A 19,383-nucleotide genomic window follows, 5' to 3' on the forward strand; every position below is an offset into this window, starting at 1 on the left:
AGAGACCAGAAAATCTCACAGAAATTCGCAGCTTTCTAGGGCTAGCTGGGTACTACCGACGTTTCATTAAAAATTTCTCCAAATTAGCAGGACCTTTAACTGACCTGACAAAGAAGCATGGTCGGTTTGTCTGGAACGCCCGATGCGAGACAAGTTTTTAGGAACTAAAGAGAAGATTGACCATGGCTCCAGTACTGGTTTTGCCAAATGGAGTGGACGGGTTTGCGGTGTATGCAGACGCGTCGCGAGAAGACCTGGGGTGCGTTTTGATGCAGAACCGTAATGTGATTTCTTTTGCCTCTAGGAAGTTGAAACTTCACGAGTAGAACTACCCGACCCACGATCTGGAACTAGCCGCAATGGTTTTTGCACTGAAAAAGTGGAGGCATTACCTATATGGGGTAACCTTCGAAGTGTACTCGGATCACAAAAGTCTTAGGTACCTCTTCTCCCAGAAGGAATTGAACATGAGACAACGACGGTGGATGGATTTTTTGGAAGATTATGACTGCACAATCAACTACCATCCGGGAAAAGCAAATGTGGTAGCCGATGCCTTGAGTCGTAAGGTGCAAGTAGCAGGGTTGATGATTAAAGAGTGGGATTTATTAGAATCCGCATGTGAGTGGAGACCCAGTCTTGGGAGCCATAAGGTGCTATTTAGCAATGTTAGGGTGACCTCCACTCTACTGGAACGCATTAAAGAGGCGCAAAACGAAGATTTGATGGTACGGAAGTGGGGAGAGAAGGTGGAGAAGGGAGAAACAACGGACTTCAATTTTAGTCTTAAGGGCATTTTGAAATATCGAAACCGAATAGTGGTACCGAAGGAGGAGTCGTTGAAAATAGAGATTCTGGAGGAAGCCCATCGGTCCAAGTATACAATCCATCCGGGCAGCAGCAAGATGTATCAAGACCTGAAAGAAACATATTGGTGGGACAATATGAAGAGGAAAATCGCTCAATACGTGCAAAAATGTCTCGTTTGCCAACGGGTGAAAGCAGAGCATCAAAAACCATCGAGTCTGTTACAACCCTTGGAGATACCCGAGTGGAAGTGGGAAAATATCACCATGGACTTCGTTTCCGGTTTACCGAGGACGCAAAGAGAACACGATACCGTTTGGGTGATCGTTGACCGCTTAACCAAGTCGGCCCATTTCTTGCCGGTGAACATGAGGTATTTCATGGACAAGTTGGCCCGACTGTACATGGACAAGATAGTAAGGCTACATGGAGTTCCGGTGAGCATCGTCTCCGATCGGGATCCACGGTTCGTATCTCGGTTTTGGCAGAAGTTTCAAGAAACCTTGAGGACTAAACTCAATTTGAGCACGACCTATCACCCTCAGACAGATGGACAGTCAGAGCGGACGATTCAAACTTTTGAGAACATGCTACGAACTTGCATTCTGGATTTTGGAGGCAACTGGGGTCAACACATGACCTTAGTAGAGTTTGCGTACAACAACAGCTTCCATTCGTCAATTCAGATGGCTCTATACGAAGCCCTCTACGGACGCAAGTGCCGGTTGCCGATTTACTGGGACGAAGTTGGCGAAAAGAAAGCACTAGACCCGGCAACTATTCCATGGATGGAAGAGACTCAAGAGAAGATCAAGTTGATACGGCAACGACTCCAAACAGCTCAAAACCGACAAAAGAGCTAGGTGGATAACCGAATAAAGGACTTGGAGTTTGAAGTTGGAGACCATGTGTTCCTCAAGATCACACCCTTACGAAATGTTACAGTGGGCAAAGGAAAGAAGCTCCAACCGCGGTACGTCGGACCCTACAAGATCCTCCAGAGGGTAGGAGCGGTCACGTATCGATTAGAACTGCCATGCAGTCTCTCTCGAATTCACGATGTCTTCCACGTCTCCATGCTAAAGAAGTATTATCCCGACCCATCCCATGTCTTACAACCGAAGGAGATCGAAATAGACGAATCGCTGGCCTATGAAGAGAAACCGGTCCAAGTGCTCGATCGAAAAGTCAAAGAGCTCCGCAACAAGCAGATTCCGCTAGTGAAGGTACTATGGAGAAACCATGGGATAGAGGAAACTACTTGGGAAGTGGAAGATGAAATGCGAAAGAAATACCCAAACCTTTTTGGGAGTTAAGGTGAGAAATTTCGAGGCAGAAATTTTTTTAAGGGGGAGAGAGTGTGAGAACCCGTAAATTTTCTAATAATTTTCCTAGGGTTTTTCCCCTTTAATGGCATCTTTTCTGCATTTTCTGGTTTAGGAAAATTTTTCTGGTGAATTTTATGAGTAGTTATAGTTTTTAGATGATTTTTCTTGTATTGGAGAGTTTTTGAAAAATTAAGGATATATAACGGACGTGGGACCCACTAGTGCGAAAAGTTTAAAAAAATTCGGTCAATTAGGATAAGTTCTGGATACTGGTTGAAATTTATCGGGTGTTAAGACATAAGTAGATGATGAGATGTGATTGATGTGAGAGGAAACAAAAGGATATGGATGCTTTTATGGAGTGACAAGTGTCACTTTGTGGGTGGTTACACTTGTTTGACACTATTCACCTTTTTTTACTTTTCTTACCAATTGAATAAATATCTTAAAAATCACCAAAAATTCACTCTTGTCTTCTCCATTGTGGCCGGCCACCTTGAGCCAAGAAGAAAGAAAAACTCTTCAAGATTCTTGCTTCCATCTTGCTTGAGTGTAACCATCCAACCATTTGATCTTGTTTCTACTCCATAAAACCTTTCCATTTGGTGATAGTAAGTGGTTTGGTGAAGTGTTTGGGGAAGCTAAGGTGACAAACAACTCTTCCTCTCTTGTTTACTAGGTGAGTGGTGATTGAACTTTCTCCTTCACTTAAGGAAGCTTAATTTGTGCCTAGTGGTGGCTAAAGTGTTGAATTTTGTGGTTTATTTCTTACTTTTGGATGAATTGATGAAGTTTTCAATTTATTGGTGATTTTTCTGGTTTAATGTGATCATGATGTTGTGTCTATCTATGATGGTTGGAAATGATGGTTAATGACTCTAGTAGCTGTACATGATTGGTATTTGCAAGCAATTTTGGGTTTGGAAGGAAATGTGGAAAGTTAGGGTTTCATAACCCTCATTTCTGTCCGGTTTTGTATCTCATGGTTAGAGGCCGAATTGGCCTTGGCTTAAAACATAAAAGTTGTAGGTATTGATGTGTTAGAGATGGCTGTAAAATTTCAGGTCAATCGGAGTAGTGTAGAAGGAGAAAAGTCGAAATTACTATTGCTGTTCTGGATTCATCCGAATGTAAGAACTGTGTCTGAAATTGCTTGTTTTGACTGGAATTGCTTTGGATTTGGTTGTTGAGGTCTTCTGATGAAATGTAGCTTGATGTTCTAGCTACCGTATTCCTTTGGAATTTCTGAATTTGGACCTGTATAGACTGAGTTGTACTGATTACAGCAGAATGTAGTTTGTGAACCTGTTATTGTGGTTCTGATTTAGTATCTTGCATATTTGACCTAGTTGTGCTAGGAATTGGACTGAGTGACCTTCTACATTGTTGTAGCCCTGTTTCTTAGTTTCGAAACAGTGGGTCTTACACCCTAATCCGATAACCGTAGTGTCTTTGGTGCTATTCCCGCAAAATGAGGTCAAGCATTGTTTTTATCAGGGTTAAAGCTAATGTCATTTCCTGATTTTCTGGTTACCTATGATGCTTGTATATACTTATGAAACCCTATTGGGGTTGTGATTGGCATTGCTTTATGACTCGTTATCGAGTCTCATTGTACTTGTTTGCGTGTTCTAGGGCGTGACGGTGGTTCACAACGTACTTTTGACGACGGTGCATGAAACATCACCTACTTGATTGGTGAGTGTACTACTCACATGAATATTTACAATGTGGCTTTGATATATATGATTGTGATGCCATGAAGGTTTACTTGGCCATTGAAATTGGTTAAGGTGAGGGTGTACTTGACCGCCCTCACCCCTTTTGATACTGTTAATGACTGTTTACCGTTTCACTGTAATACTGAACTTGATATATGAGTTATTGAATTCCATTTCATGGAAACCTGATTTGGTGTCGTTTGGACGAATATCCAACGGCCTTACTGTATTACTGAGCTCAACCCCGTTGGTAGTCAATTGAATCGAGCCGGCGAGGGCTTGGTCGTGAAAATTGACATGCCACGGGGACTGTACTGGGGAATCTTGTAGTAATGAGACTCTTGATTCCGGTATACTCGAGTATTGGCAAAAGCTACTGTTTGCAGTGTGGGCCCGGTTGGGGTATGTTGGGTGGAAGGAATGGAAGTGAAGTGAGGTCTACGGTTGGTACTCTTAAACATTGACGGAGGGTCAATGAGGTTGGATCAAGAATGTAAGCGTGGAAAGGGGCTCTTGAGAGCCGTCCGTATCCTTTACCGATTTGTTTTATTCCTTAATTGTGTACTTGAAATGAAAGGTTATGCAATATGCTCTTCGTTGCTTATGTGGTAGTAACTCATTGAGCTTTAGCTCACTCCGTTCCATTTGTTTTCCTTACAGGAAAATGATTATTTTGGGAAAGGTTGTGCTAGTTGGTTGTCAAGTTGAGCTCATGTAAATGTATATTTTGAATAGCTCCTTGAGGGTGAAAACCCTAAGTGTTTTGTTTCAACCAATGGTTGGTTTGTAATTGGCTAATTGCACATGTATGAGCTTGTTGGATATTTTGGTATGCCGCTTTGGCTTGTAAATGTTGAATTTCGATGTATATATGTTGGATTGATGTTTGGTTGAATTCCGGATTCTGACGTGGCCGGTACTGTTCATTATCGGCTTCGATTTTCGTTTTTTTTATTTTGTGATTTTGACTTATTTGCGCGCGTTGGTGTGTTCCAGAACGTAGTAGATCGATGTAAACTGATCCATTAGTTCTGGCGAGAGTTGGGCAGGCAGTCCGCTAATCCCTTTGGTTCGCCTTAGGGGAAGGTGGGGCTGTCACAATGCACAGGCTGCAATTACATATATAAAGAGAACTTAGATGTATATCAGAACTCCGTTTGTTTTTATGAAACTCATTAAATCAATGTAAAAGCTTGGTTGAGTGTACACCTTCCTAGCCTGTTTGCTAGTCATTGTGGTACTTCGTGCAGCAGGAGCTCCTTTACTAGTTGACTGTGGTTGAGTGGACGACTCAGCAATTGGTTCAGCTGCGCTTGCTTCAGGTGCCTATAAGAATGATATTTAACATTATTAATACATACAGATGCTATACAAATGACATTTAAGTGTACAAGGAAAATTACCCTATAAAATTTGGAGTTAGGGTGAATGGGATTCTTGCACGTCCGTGAGTTATGCCTTGACTGAAAACATCTCTTGCAATGTACCACAAGCTCCTTTCTAGTTGATACTTGACTCTTCTTAGGCTCATCTTGTGTTCTTCGGCGTAGTTTCTTTGGTCTACCAGGCATTCTCCTAACCGCAGGGGGGGTTTATGGACTCTTCTTCAGCTGTTATCCAGTAAATATCACTTGGAACAGGTGTGATAGTATATGCATATGTTTTCAGATATTCTGCTCTAGTGTAGCAAGCATGCACATAATTTTTAATAGGTAATCTACATACTCCTATCACCGCACATGCATGGGCACAAGGATAACCTGTTAATTGAAAATATCCACAGGTACATGTCCACTCACGCAAGTCTACTACCACACATTTTCTCACACCACAGTCGACCTCATACTTGTGACCACTGTCCCAGGTCACAACAAATGTCCTACTCAATCTCTGATTCTTGTCGATCTTTTCTGCTATATTAGGACAGATCTCTCCTTGAAACTTTTGCATTCCAGATCTCTTTGTTTGAATTCTCTGCATCAATCTCCTCCTTATCCATTCAAGCATCCCAATGATAGGTAACTCTCTTGCTTCTAATCTATAGTTGTTGAATGACTCATTTAGGTTGTTTACCAGAATGTCACATTTACTATAACCTGTAAAATGTGATCTACTCCAAAGGGCTGGTGGAATTCTGCTCAACCATTCAGTAGCTTTTTTGTTTGCCTTTTCTAGTTCAATCATTGCCATTTTCCATTCCCTTTCATTGCCAGCACTTGCAGCAGCCCAAAACATGTCTTTCATTTCCTTTCCTTTGAACTTTTGGTTAAAATTCTGGTACATATGCCTCAAGCAAAATCTATGCTCTGAATTTGGAAACAGTTCATCCACAGCATGCACAAGCCCTTTCTGTCTATCTGAGATAAAGGTCCAAGAAATGTTATCTTTTCCCATGCCCAAATCAGCCATTAGCAACTCCAAAAACCATTTCCAGGAGTCATACCGCTCTACCTCTACCACTGCAAATGCTATTGGCACCATGTTGTCGTTGCCATCTCTGCCAAGTGCTGATAATAATTGTCCACCAAATGTTGTCTTAAGGAAACAGCCATCTAGACCAATTATTGGTCTACAACCATCAAGAAAACCCTTCTTACAGGCATATAAGCAATAATATAACCTTTGAAATGTACCCCTTGAACCATCAGGAGGCTTGTCAATCTGCATTTTTACAGTACTTCCAGCATTTTTGTCTCGAACTGTGGCTGCATAACTCCAGAGTTTTTGATACTGCTCCATGTCCGTGCCTAACATCATATCCTTTGCCTTACGTTTAGCTCTACCAACCTTAGCAATTGACACGTTGATCATTAAATCTCTTCTGATGTCATTCTTCAACCCCATCAAATCAACTTTTGGATTATCCCTGATCTTCTCTTGATATTTGTTGCTCAGATATGAGGCTGTTGCATGCTTATTTTGATATTCTCGAGCACACACATGCTCACCCTTCAGTGACTTTATTTGGAAGGCCGATTCATTTTGAATTGGTGTTGCCTGAATCCTCCAACTACAACCTTTTGCACAGATGGCAATAATTTTTTTAGAGTAGTTTTTCACCCAAGTAACTTCATAACCCTCTCTTACTAGCCATTCACACAACACAGATCTAAACACTCAAAAATTAGTAAACCTCTGCCCCACTTTCAGCTCAAAGTGTGGCTTCCCAAACTCAACTTCAGGATTGAAGTCAAGGCAGTCCTCTTCTTCTCCACTACCAGATCTAAATCTATCCAGCAAATCTTCATTTGGAACCACAGGTTCTTGCCAATCCTCTTCAGTCACCTCAGTATTCCCTACCCTTTCATCTTCTTCTCTCAAATCTGATTCTCTAAATGTTGCAGAAGATTTTTTGATGTTTGCAGCTTCATCTTCTGATGGCCCTTGAGATGAAACAAGTCATTTTTCAATGCTTACATCTTCAACATCTGATGGCCTTTGAGATGAAACAGGGGGGTCAATTTGCCGAATCACATCTGGCCCTCTAGATTGTGAAGTTTTGCTGGCCCTTTTCTTTCTCATAGAACCCTTTTTAGGAGAACTTTTTTCATCCGTCTTTCCACCAAATGAGAATACATGCACTGGCAATTTTTTTATGTCTCCATCTGCCCCTGCCCCACATTTTTTGTTATAGTTGCTGGGTCCAGCAGTATCTTTCTTGGGGCTAAAGATGTCTTCATCTTCTATTGTTTCCAACCCATCTTTTAACCATTCTAGCTCTTCATCATCTTCACATGCACCTGTCCCCGTAGTGTTAGTGACCCCACTATCTTCATGTCCACAGGTTGTATCAGGGCCTTCATTTTTTATTCCATTACTGACCCCACCATCTTCTGGCTCCTTTTCAAATGGCTCATCCCCACTACAAGCATAAATTAGCCTTTCCATTGGCAAGTTCCAGTAGCACTGCTTCATTAAATTAATATCATTATTGTCCCTAATTGGGTGTAGACCACCTTCTAAATCAACATTTGGGACACAAAACCAAAACGTTACTTTATTTGCTTCTTCATCTACTTTTTTAAATATTCTGCACAGGCTCACTATCGATAACTGATCTTCAATTCTGTCTTTGAAAATAGCCATGTGGGTTCCTGTGTAGTGGAGCCTTGGTTTTTCTCTAAATCTCCCACCAAAATACATATGTATCTCAACTTTGTCCTCGGATTTCTCCTCTGTGATACCATGACAAGCAATAAATTCTCAGAGTCTTTCACAAGTACACAAAAAACTAACATAATACAATCAGAACAAACAATTGAGGACCACATTGGACCACAACATGTCTCGATATAAGCCATATTAAGATAATGACAGATTATAGAAACTAGCATGCTTGACTAATCATGGCATTTAACAGTAGTAATTGATCAATAGAAGTAATACCGCACTTTGATAGTATAACTTCAAGCCAAAAAGACGGACTGTCGGACTCAACAATTGAGTTTGACCAAAAACAAGGGATGACCAGATTAGGACCTGAAACACGTAGCCTTATCATCCCAAACAACTGAGGCATTGGAACCAAAGCTGCTAAATGCATTTTTGGAGGGACCTCTTCTATAAAGCTGTCTCTTTTTAAGCTTTCAAAAATTATCAAAACTTTACCAATTTGAAAGTGATGCTTAAACTATCTATCTATGCAGCTAGGTTTGCTGGGCATACGTCAAAAACCTTTATCTTCATTAACAACATTCGTAAATTAATCAAAAAAGCTATCTTTGTTAAATAATGGCCTCCCAATTTAATCTGAAACCAGTAAATAACAATTTTTCTTGTACAACATACCCCAAAACCCGAATTGAAATAGATGAGAGATGATATACTAACCCATTTTTCTTCGATTTTTTACCGCAAATCTTCACTTCCTCATATTCTCCGTTGATCTTGATATTTGATTGAAATAACAATCGAAATTTTTGCTGAAAATTGGCTAGAAAAGGGGCTGCTCTATCTCTCTCTAGGGTTTTCTATTTCTTTCTCTCTCTCTTCGTTGGTTTCGATAGAATGAAAGTGCAAAATTACTTCTGCAATTTTCGCTTATATCAAAAGGGTATTTTCATCTATTCACTCATCTCCGTCTGTTTTGCTGATTTCCGTCCACTTTTCAGGTTAATTCAAATCACGGGGTATCGACTGGTATGATATAAAATCACAGGGGACTTTTATATATGATTGCTTAATTACAGAGGGCTTTTTTGTTGTTTATCCTAAATGATACAACTTACGTTTTTCCATCCCCAAATTTCCACCAATCTGGTTCATACCACCTGTGGCTCCTGCCAAAGTTCCAATCAAGTGTCAGGACAACAAGAATGAAGGCAAGAAACGATGACGTATGAAGCAAAGTGATTTTAGTAGGACGATGTCGTTTTAGCAAAATGTGAGAGTTGTTGTAGAAACACGTGATTGGTAACTGAGTTAGTTAGGGAGGTTATTTCAGCTGATTTGTATAAAGATGACTGGAGAGAGAATCCATGTAAGCATCTAACAGAAATATCATTTTTTCTCTTTTGTCTCTCTCTCTCTCTCTTCCCTTCCGAATCTCTCTCTATCTCTCTCTCTGGTTTCCCTCTTCTTCTTCTTCCCCTCTTCTCCCTCTGCAACTCTTTCAGCTCGCCTGAGCTGAATTCTTCCCCAATTCCAGATTATGCCACTTAGTTCCTGACAAGTGGTATCAGAGCTTGTCGAATCCTCGGAACTGAGCAGAATGGCGGAGAGCACCAGATTCAAAACACTGGAGGAGCAGATCAAGAAGCAAGAATCCAAGCTTCAAGAAATGATCGAAGGTCTGCAAACATCGCACCACCAGCAGCAACAGCTACGCAATGAGCTTCGAGCTGAACTGGAAGAAAACAACAAGCGGATGGAAGGATTAGTGGCAGGAATGAAACAGAAGGTTAGCGCCTTCATCAAGCTGATGATGGAAAGAGAAAAGTCCTGTACGGAAACTGGAAGAACCCTAAGTGATCAACCGCCACTATTGCCGACGCCTCCACCCAATCAGAGGTTGCAGTTAGGGGGTGAGGCTGTCAGGAGTGAGAGGAAGGAGTCAGGCAAGATTCTAATTCCTAATCCCCCCAAGATTGACTTACCTTTGTTTTCTGGGGACAATCCGAGCGACTGGATCAGGAAGTGCCACAAGTACTGTACGAATTACCAGATTTCGGAAGATCAAAGGTTAGAAGTGATCGAGATGTACTTGGAAGGTAAGGCGGACAGGTGGTTCCAAGGAGTGAAGGCAGAGAGACCGGGGATAACCTGGGAGATGTTTGAGGAATTACTGTGTAAACGATTTGGTTATCAAGCAGGAAAGGATGTAGTGGAGGAATTCAACAAATTGCACCAAGGTGGGAAGGTCGAGGAGTATCAAGAAAAGTTCGAAGAGCTCAAGGTATTGATGACTGTAAGGAATCCACATCTGAGTGAGGCTTATTTCATATCAAGCTTTATTAGTGGACTGAAAGAAGAAATTAAGACTATGATTAAGATGCTAAGACCGACATCCTTATCTGAGGCTTTTGACTTAGCTGTGTTACAAGAAAATGCATTGAGCCTACAGTACAGAAATTCCAAGGAAAGTGTGAAAGTAAGCTCAGAAAACAGATTTGGAATGTCAAGGAGTTCTTCTCAACAGCTGAATCATAATTCGAACTACAGGGTGCCTCCAATTAATTCGTTTAAAAACACTCATTTTAAAGGCAGGCCAGTTTCATCTGCAGATTCGGAATCCAGGAGGATTTCTGCACAGGAAATACAGTACAGAAGGAACCATGGCCTCTGTTTCAAATGCGGGGAGAAGTATGGACAAGGGCATCAGTGCAAGCTTAGCCACTTAAACTTCATGATTAGCGAGGAGGAAGAGGAATCTGACTTTGAAGATGCGGTGGGAGAACAGGATGAGGCTACAGGCCAACCTGGTCAGGTGATGGAGATGTCCCTGCATACCTTGTCTGAGGCTCTAAAAAGGAAGACCATAACATTGGTAGGGAGGCTTGATGGAGAGGAAATGCTGATCTTAGTGGACACAGGTAGCTCAGACAGCTACATCAGCAGCGAGAAGGTAATTGCATTTGACATACCATACCAGCTGGGTAATCCTTTTTCTGTAATTGTGGGTAATGGTGCCTGTGTAACAGGCAAGGCAATTTGTCCTAAGGTAGTTTGGGGAATTAACCAACACAAATTCTGCTATGACCTTAAAGTGATGGATCTGAGTGGCTGGGATATAATACTTGGTGTAGATTGGATGACTCAGTTTAGTCCTATAACCTTTGATTTTCATAAATTGACTATCTCCTTGCAAGATCAAGGGGAGGCTGTACACTTGCATGGACAGGCTGAAGACTGTGATCTAGACCTCATTAGAGGAAATGACTTGAGGACTTTCATAGAGTATAAGAGGCAACTGTGCATGAACATGCGATTGGGACAGGGTGACAGGGTCCAAGAGACTGTTATTCCTACGGGAATTCAGAATGTTATTGATGAGTTTGCAGATGTTTTTGAAACCCCTACTAAGTTGCCCCCATCAAGGGGAATAGATCATGAAATTCCATTAAAGCCTGAGTGTCAGCCTTTCAAAATGAAACCTTATAGATATCCTCACTCTCAAAAAGAGGAAATCGAACAACAGGTTAAAGACATGCTGCAGCATGGAATAATCACTCACAGTAACAGTCCTTTTGCTTCGCCAGTTTTGTTGGTGAAGAAGAAAGAAGGGACTTGGCGTTTCTGTGTAGATTACCGAAGGTTAAACGAGATGACTATAAAGGATAGGTACCCTATTCCAAATGTGGATGAACTTCTCAATGAGTTGGCCGGATCCAGGTATAAATCCAAGCTGGATCTCACCTCAGGGTATCACCAAATTAGAGTCAAGCCCAAGGACACGTATAAAACTGCCTTCCAGACTCATTGTGGCCACTATGAGTTTCTGGTAATGCCCTTTGGGTTGACGAACGCTCCAGCTACATTTCAGGCTCTCATGAACCAAGTATTTCAGCCATACCTGAGGAAATTTGTTCTAGTTTTCTTTGATGACATCCTAGTCTACAGTCCCACACTGGAGTCACACTTGCAGCACCTGAAGATAGTGCTATCAGTTCTGAGGGAACATAAGTTGTTTGCCAAACGCTCAAAGTGCTCATTTGCCCAGCTGACAATGGATTACCTTGGCCACACTATAACAGAAGAAGGGGTGTCTATGGACAGATCCAAGGTTACCAGCATCATGGACTGGCCAGTCCCACGAACAGTGAAGGAACTGAGGGGATTTTTGGGATTGACAGGCTACTACAGGAGATTTATCAGACACTATGGGATTGTATGCAAGCCTCTCACGGAACTGCTCAAAAAGGACAGCTTTACATGGACTCCAGAAGCTCAAGAGGCTTTCTGCACTTTAAAACACATAATGTGTACGGCTCCTGTCCTGAGTTTACCAGACTTCCAGAAGCCTTTCACTATTGAAACAGATGCAAGTGGAGGTGGTATTGGGGCAGTCTTGATGCAGGAAGGTCATCCTATAGCTTTTTTAAGCAAGGCTTTGTCACCAAGGAATCTGGGATTATCAGCTTATGAAAAAGAATTATTAGCTTTGGTTATGGCAGTCACCAAGTGGAGACATTACTTGGTAGGATACCATTTTGTTATCAAAACTGATCATCAGTCATTGAAATATCTGTTGGATCAGAAACTCACGACTGCGCTACAACACAAGTGGCTGACCAAGTTATTAGGCTTAGACTATGAGATTCAATACAAAAAGGGGGTGGAAAACAAGGTGGCAGATGCCCTTTCTAGGCTGCAGGAAAGAAAACAGATGGACCCTGCTACTACAGCCTCATGTCTAGCACTGTCCACAGTCAAACCAAGCTGGATGCGGGAACTCCAGGAGAGTTACTCAACAGATAACCAATGCAAAGACATTATTGCTCAGTTATTATTAGACCCTACTTCGCAACCAAGGTATGAGTGGAGTAATGACCTGCTTAAGTACAATGGTAGGATATATGTAGGAGCTACCACTGGATTAAGGAGCAAGATCATCCAGGCCCTACACTCTTCTGCTGTGGGAGGACATTCAGGACAGAGGGGATGCTGGCAAAGAATTAAATCCCTTTTCTATTGGCCTTCCATGAAACAGGATGTTGTTCAGTTTATATAAGCCTGTGACATTTGCCAGAGATACAAGACTGAGCATGTACATGCTCCAGGTCTTCTGCAGCCACTGCCTGTTCCTCAGATGGCTTGGACTCACCTGACCATGGACTTTATAGAGAGTTTACCAAATTCACAGGGGTATGACACCATACTGGTGATCATTGATAGGTTCACCAAGGTGGGACACTTCATAGCGTTAGCTCATCCTTTCACTGCTAAGTAGGTAGCTCAACAATTTTTAGACAGCATTTTCAGACTGCATGGCCTGCCAGAGTCTATTGTCTCTGATAGAGACAGGATCTTCACCAGCACTTTCTGGAAAGAGCTGTTCAAAATGATGGGAACGGAGTTGCATTACAGTTCAGCTTATCATCCTCAAACTGACGGACAAAGTGAGCGATTGAATCAATGTGTGGAGTCCTACCTCAGATGTATGACTGGTGAATTTCCAAAACTTTGGAGTAAGTGGTTGGCAATGGCAGAATGGTGGTACAACTCATCTTACCACTCCAGTCTGCAGCTAACTCCATTCGAGGCCTTATATGGTTATAAGCCAGTGCCCTTGCCATTGGGTCCCTACTTGGATACTATGATACCTGCAGCGGCTCAACTTCTTCAGGAGAGGATATGGATCTCTAGCAGCATTCGTGATCACCTGACTAAAGCTCAGCATAGGATGAAGTTTTTTGCGGATCAGCATCGAACAGAACGTTCCTTTGAAGTTGGAGACTGGGTATTCCTTAAACTGCAACCGTATAGGCAGCAGTCAGTCGCCATCAGGAAATGTCTCAAATTGTCTGCCAGATTCTATGGACCCTTCCAAGTAGAAGCTAAGGTGGGATCAGTGGCATACCGCCTCAAGTTACCTGCAGGGGCCAGAATACACCCTGTGTTCCATGTTTCACTATTGAAGAAGAAGATTGGACCAGTGCAGCAGGTGTCAAACAACCTGGCTGAGTTCGACAATGCTGACCAATGCCCCTTACAACCAGAAGAGATCTTGCAGAGAAGAGCTATTGTACGTAATGGACAACCAGTCGTTCAGTTTTTAATCAAATGGAGCCAACTGGGAAATGAAGAAGCCTCATGGGAGGATAAGGATTTCATCCTTGCGCAATTTCCTCATTTCCAGTCTTGAGGACAAGACTTTTTCTTTGCGGGAGGCATTGTCAGGACAACAAGAATGAAGGCAAGAAACGATGACGTATGAAGCAAAGTGATTTTAGTAGGACGATGTCGTTTTAGCAAAATGTGAGAGTTGTTGTAGAAACACGTGATTGGTAACTGAGTTAGTTAGGGAGGTTATTTCAGCTGATTTGTATAAAGATGACTGGAGAGAGAATCCATGTAAGCATCTAACAGAAATATCATTTTTTCTCTTTTGTCTCTCTCTCTCTCTTCCCTTCCGAATCTCTCTCTATCTCTCTCTCTAGTTTCCCTCTTCTTATTCTTCCCCTCTTCTCCCTCTGCAACTCTTTCAGCTCGCCTGAGCTGAATTCTTCCCCAATTCCAGATTATGCCACTTAGTTCCTGACATCAAGACAACTCCATGAATACTGACTCATAGCACAGTTTAAAAAAAAAAAAAAAAAATTCTGTAGCCGCTCAGTTCCGAAACCATTTTTCACTAATCAAAATTTGTGGCCCACTCACTGTTCAGAAAACACTTCGCCTGACATCATACACCCAACATATACGCGAGACTTGTCCGCATATCTAGCGAGTGTATTTCCTAATGCATCTGCAGCACAAATGTAGGAAAAGCCTTTTATATTTGACAGCGACAATCCGGATCTGAAATTATTTCAGCCCCATTATAGAATTCAAAAGGTGCGTTCATGAGTACGAACATAATCTAATGGTTAGAATCACAGTATCTTGTCTCACAGTGAGGGTGTGATCCACACACTGTCCCATCCCCTTTTCAACTTCTGCCTTCCCAACACTACCTTTCCAAAAAAAAGTTGAGAAAATGAAGAAAAGGGCGGAGAAAAGATGAATAAATAAAATTCAAAGGCCACGTCAATGTTTAAGTATCCCAACAAACCATGTATGCCAGACATTTACAGTAAGATCTACTGAACGCTAGAAAGTTTTGCCTGCAGTTTTGTCTAATAATTACCAATATTCAAAAAGACATCATCATTGATTTTTGCAAAAGAAGTCAGCATCCCAATTTTCTGCAGCATAAGCAAAAAATGACCTTGTCTTGTTTGGCTGTTCTTCAGGTGCCTCAACATGCGATCTGGGGTTGGAACGGTCATCAGAGCAACCGTTTCGAAAGGTGTAATATCATTTGCACATGATATAATATCATCTGTATAAAATGTAATAATAGAACAATAGCAAGTAACATTAGAACAATATTTTTATGTGTCTCACACGACGTGAAAATCGAATTACAAAGAATGATCTGAGCTGCATAAATTTTTTTATCCTAATCATGGCCGTGAACCTTCCGGTTGTCAGAGAACCGTTTCAGCCCCTCCTCCCTCAACATGGTTTTCCTGCCAAAAATAGAAGTAAAGATGTCATTATCAACCAAATAGTATACTGACTGTAATGAAAACCCAAAAAAAGGGGCAACAAGATGTAAGAATATCGTTTGTTGAAAAAGATGTAAGAATACAAGTAATTTCTGAAAAGACTCAATGAGTTGACGTAACATACAAGAATGAGAAAATCATTGGTCTCTTTATTTTCATTGTAGGAATACAAGTAATTTCTGAAAAGAATCAATGAGTAGACGTAACATACAAGAATGAGAAAATCATTGGTCTCTTTATTTTCATTGTCAATGCTTCTGTCCAAGCTGTCTGAACGGTTAAAACTGCAAGATAATTCAAATCGCAGACTCACAGCCACCGCTAGAATGGCTTCCAAGAGAGATCAGTTGAAGAAAAAGAAATGAAATATGGCAAAACAAAAGAAATGATACCTCCTCCCAATAACAAAACGTGCAATTATTCCCTTCTCATCCTCTACCTTTTTCAACACTTTACCTGCAAAGAGGTATAACATGTAGGATTACACAAACAATTACAACTGAAAATCCACATAACAGAAAACTTATAAATGTGAACATTTAAGCAAATTATTATAAAAGCCTTACATGATAAAATGTCATATAAGCTATATCAGAAGAAAAAAAATGGTAATACTTTGTTTGCTTTCAATAATTACTGAAATTTTAGAACATTTATATTTTTCCCTTTTCTATTTTATCATATTATCTCAGACATGAGATTACAAAAGCATGCATGAAATCCTTTTAGAAGGAATCCAGGATCAAGAGTATAAACATTGACATATGAACATCAAGGAAGTCAGCCCTTTGAGTCTATGAAGTTGACCTAAGAAATTATACAAAACTGACCACCAAAATAATTTCATGTTGGCAATATGATTTGTTAGTGGATTTTTCCAATAATGGATCCTGCAACGGAGTGACATGAAGATTAAGTGGATCAAGGAACACACATATATAATTGAGCTTTAGGTAATGAATCATGGCACTGATATCTTCCTTCTTGGAGAGGTTGGAGCATCTTGACAAGACGACAGTCTTTTTCCTCTCCCAGAATGTGTGAGAGAAGGGGGAAAGGGGGAGGGGGGGGGGGGCTGAATTCAGAGAGTGCATACTTAGCAGGTGCAAAATGAAGATTCTATAAATTGATAATCACATGTCTATGCTTCTAATAATCTGTATTCCAACCCTTTAACAGGGAGGCAACCTTCAGAGAATAAAAACGTAGAACCTCTTATTAGAGCTACAGTATTTTAGAGTCTGCCAAATAAATCGTCTAGATCTTTTGTTCTTCCAAATCTTTTAACAGGTCCATCTGATACGTAAATTCATTTGGTCTTCCATAGAAATAGATGATTGACAAGACAAGACCATGAAGCCGCCGCACTCTTAATACCGATAGAACTGAGCCCTACTTCTATCCACAAAAACCAAACGGGTATAAGAGCATAATGTATGTGAGATAAAAAGGTGATAGGGAAATGTGTTCACGGAAAACGTAACAATTTTTCTACGGAAAATGGCTGTCAAAACACAGCCAGCTACCAAAACTGCATAGATAAACGAAGACGGATCTGTAATAAATACCAGTTCCCATCCAAGCCTTGCGTACAGCATCTCTCTTGCTCTTGTGACTAAATCCTGTAAGTATTCCTATCACTACTAGAGGCCTTTTATTAGAAATACTGTCCTATTTTTCTCTGGCAAGTGACTGGAAACGAATCCCTCCTGTCTAGCTGCCACCAGTTCCATCTCCAATGCAGACAATTTCTTCTTTTGTTCCCTGAGAACAGAATATTTTCATTAGAATTGTAAGTAGTAGTAGACATAGATGATGTCACAACAATCATCTTATTCACCTGCAAGCAATAATTTTTAGAGTATCGTCCACTGATATTGCTGAATGTCCCTAAACAGCAAAAGCAACTGTCTGTAGCAATTCACATTTGATCTCCACTTGCACATTTGAACCAACAAAAAATGTTTTCATTCTGATTTTTACACCAGCGGATCGGCATTGTCATGACAGCTTACTGAGAAGGGTAGGTCCAGCAATAAATGACAGACCATACCATCCATTAAACAATTCCAGCAATTCATGGAGCAAATTTCATCATCAACAAAAGATCAAGTACCTGCCCAGTAATTCTATCAAGCTCCTTTGTCAAGAGAACCCTCTCTTCTGCATCCTGCCATAATCTGTATCCACGATTTAATGACAACAAATAAATAAAAAGAAAACATGTATACTCTTTAAAGAAGGTGTTTTAGTGAACAAATATTTATACAACGTAACATCGAAATTAAGTTGCTCCGCGATCATCTCAGCTAAACAACAATTTCCTAGGATCCGCTACGATCCACTCATACTCGGTAATTTTTTATTGCTCACAACTGACGCTAATATCCAAATTTGCCTCTGATTATTAACGACAAACACTAAAATACAGGGAAAGAAGACAAAAATTATATAATCTAACCGAAGAAAAATCACATTAATTCAGTGAAGAATTTGAATCATGGTAAAATGAAACTCACCTGCCGGCAACTTAAAGGAAGCTAAGGCGGCGAACATGGATAACATCGTTGAAGTCCGAGATCGAATCACTATTCCGGAATGCCGATTAGCATTTGAGACCTTAGTCTGCATTTTCTTCTCTTTTTTTTCCTTGTTTAACTATTATTTTTTTTTCCTTAGCGATTAATCAATCGAAGAGCGATCGGGCTACAGCCAACTCAGCTCAATCCGAGTGAGTAGAATTACAGTTGACTCATTGCTGATTTGCGGGAATCATCCAAGAGGAAAGTAGACAGTTCGGTTTCGACGTTCCCAAGTAAAGATTTCCGTTGTGAGAGGGGAGGGAAAATTTTGAAATAGCAGGGACACCGATGGTGCAACATCTCAGGCACATGGTACCGCATTCTGACTCCAATGCGTTTTCACTCACACGGAGATAGTTGGGCTCACCTGGAGCCTGGGCTGTCTCAAAAGCTTTTTGTATCTTGAATCCCCGGCCACTTAGTCGTTAGCCCAATCCATGACTACCAGTGTCGGTGGATCCTCCTCTAATATGGACTCGAAAACTATGGGCTGTCTCGTTTTCTCTGACCAATAGCCTATAACGTCGGGGACCAACTCCCTTCAAAAGTTGCCATTTAGAGAGAGATACAAATGTTCCCATTTTTTTTCACTAGCATTTTGTTTTGTTTTTGTTTTTTTTCCGATTGTTTTCATTCAACTTTTGCTCCTCCAACTAAAAATAGAAAAATGATCAATTTCGTCCCTAAATTTTTTGTTACTGTCGATTTAGTCCCAAACTTTTATTTCTAACTAATTTGATACTTGAACTTATTTCGCAGTTCCAATTAAGGACTTTCGCAGTGGCACCACTATCTAAAATTGATCTGGCCCCTAATTAATTAATTAATTAATTAAGGGTATTATCACGAAACTGTAATAAAACAAGTAAAACATATCAAAAATCACCAAATAAAACTTTTAAATCATGTAAAAAATCGCTAGGTAAAACTTTTTAAAATTTTAATATTGTAATTTTTTACACAATTTACTTGATTTATTATAGACCCATAAGTGATGTTTCCAATATACCCTTATTTAGTTGGCCAATTAAGAGCCAGATTAGTTTTAGATGGTGAAACCGCCACAAAAGTCCTTAATTGAAACTACAAAATAAGTTTACATATCAAATTGGTTAAGAATAAAAGTTAAATACTAAATCAACACTAGTGAAAAATTTAGAGATGGAATTTGCTATTTTCCCGCTAAAAATTTACAATTGCCCAACTAAACTGATGCAGTTGTTGACAGAAAGGT

This window comes from Coffea arabica, chromosome 5c (genome assembly GCF_036785885.1).
Source record: "Coffea arabica cultivar ET-39 chromosome 5c, Coffea Arabica ET-39 HiFi, whole genome shotgun sequence".
Classification (NCBI taxonomy): domain Eukaryota; kingdom Viridiplantae; phylum Streptophyta; class Magnoliopsida; order Gentianales; family Rubiaceae; genus Coffea; species Coffea arabica.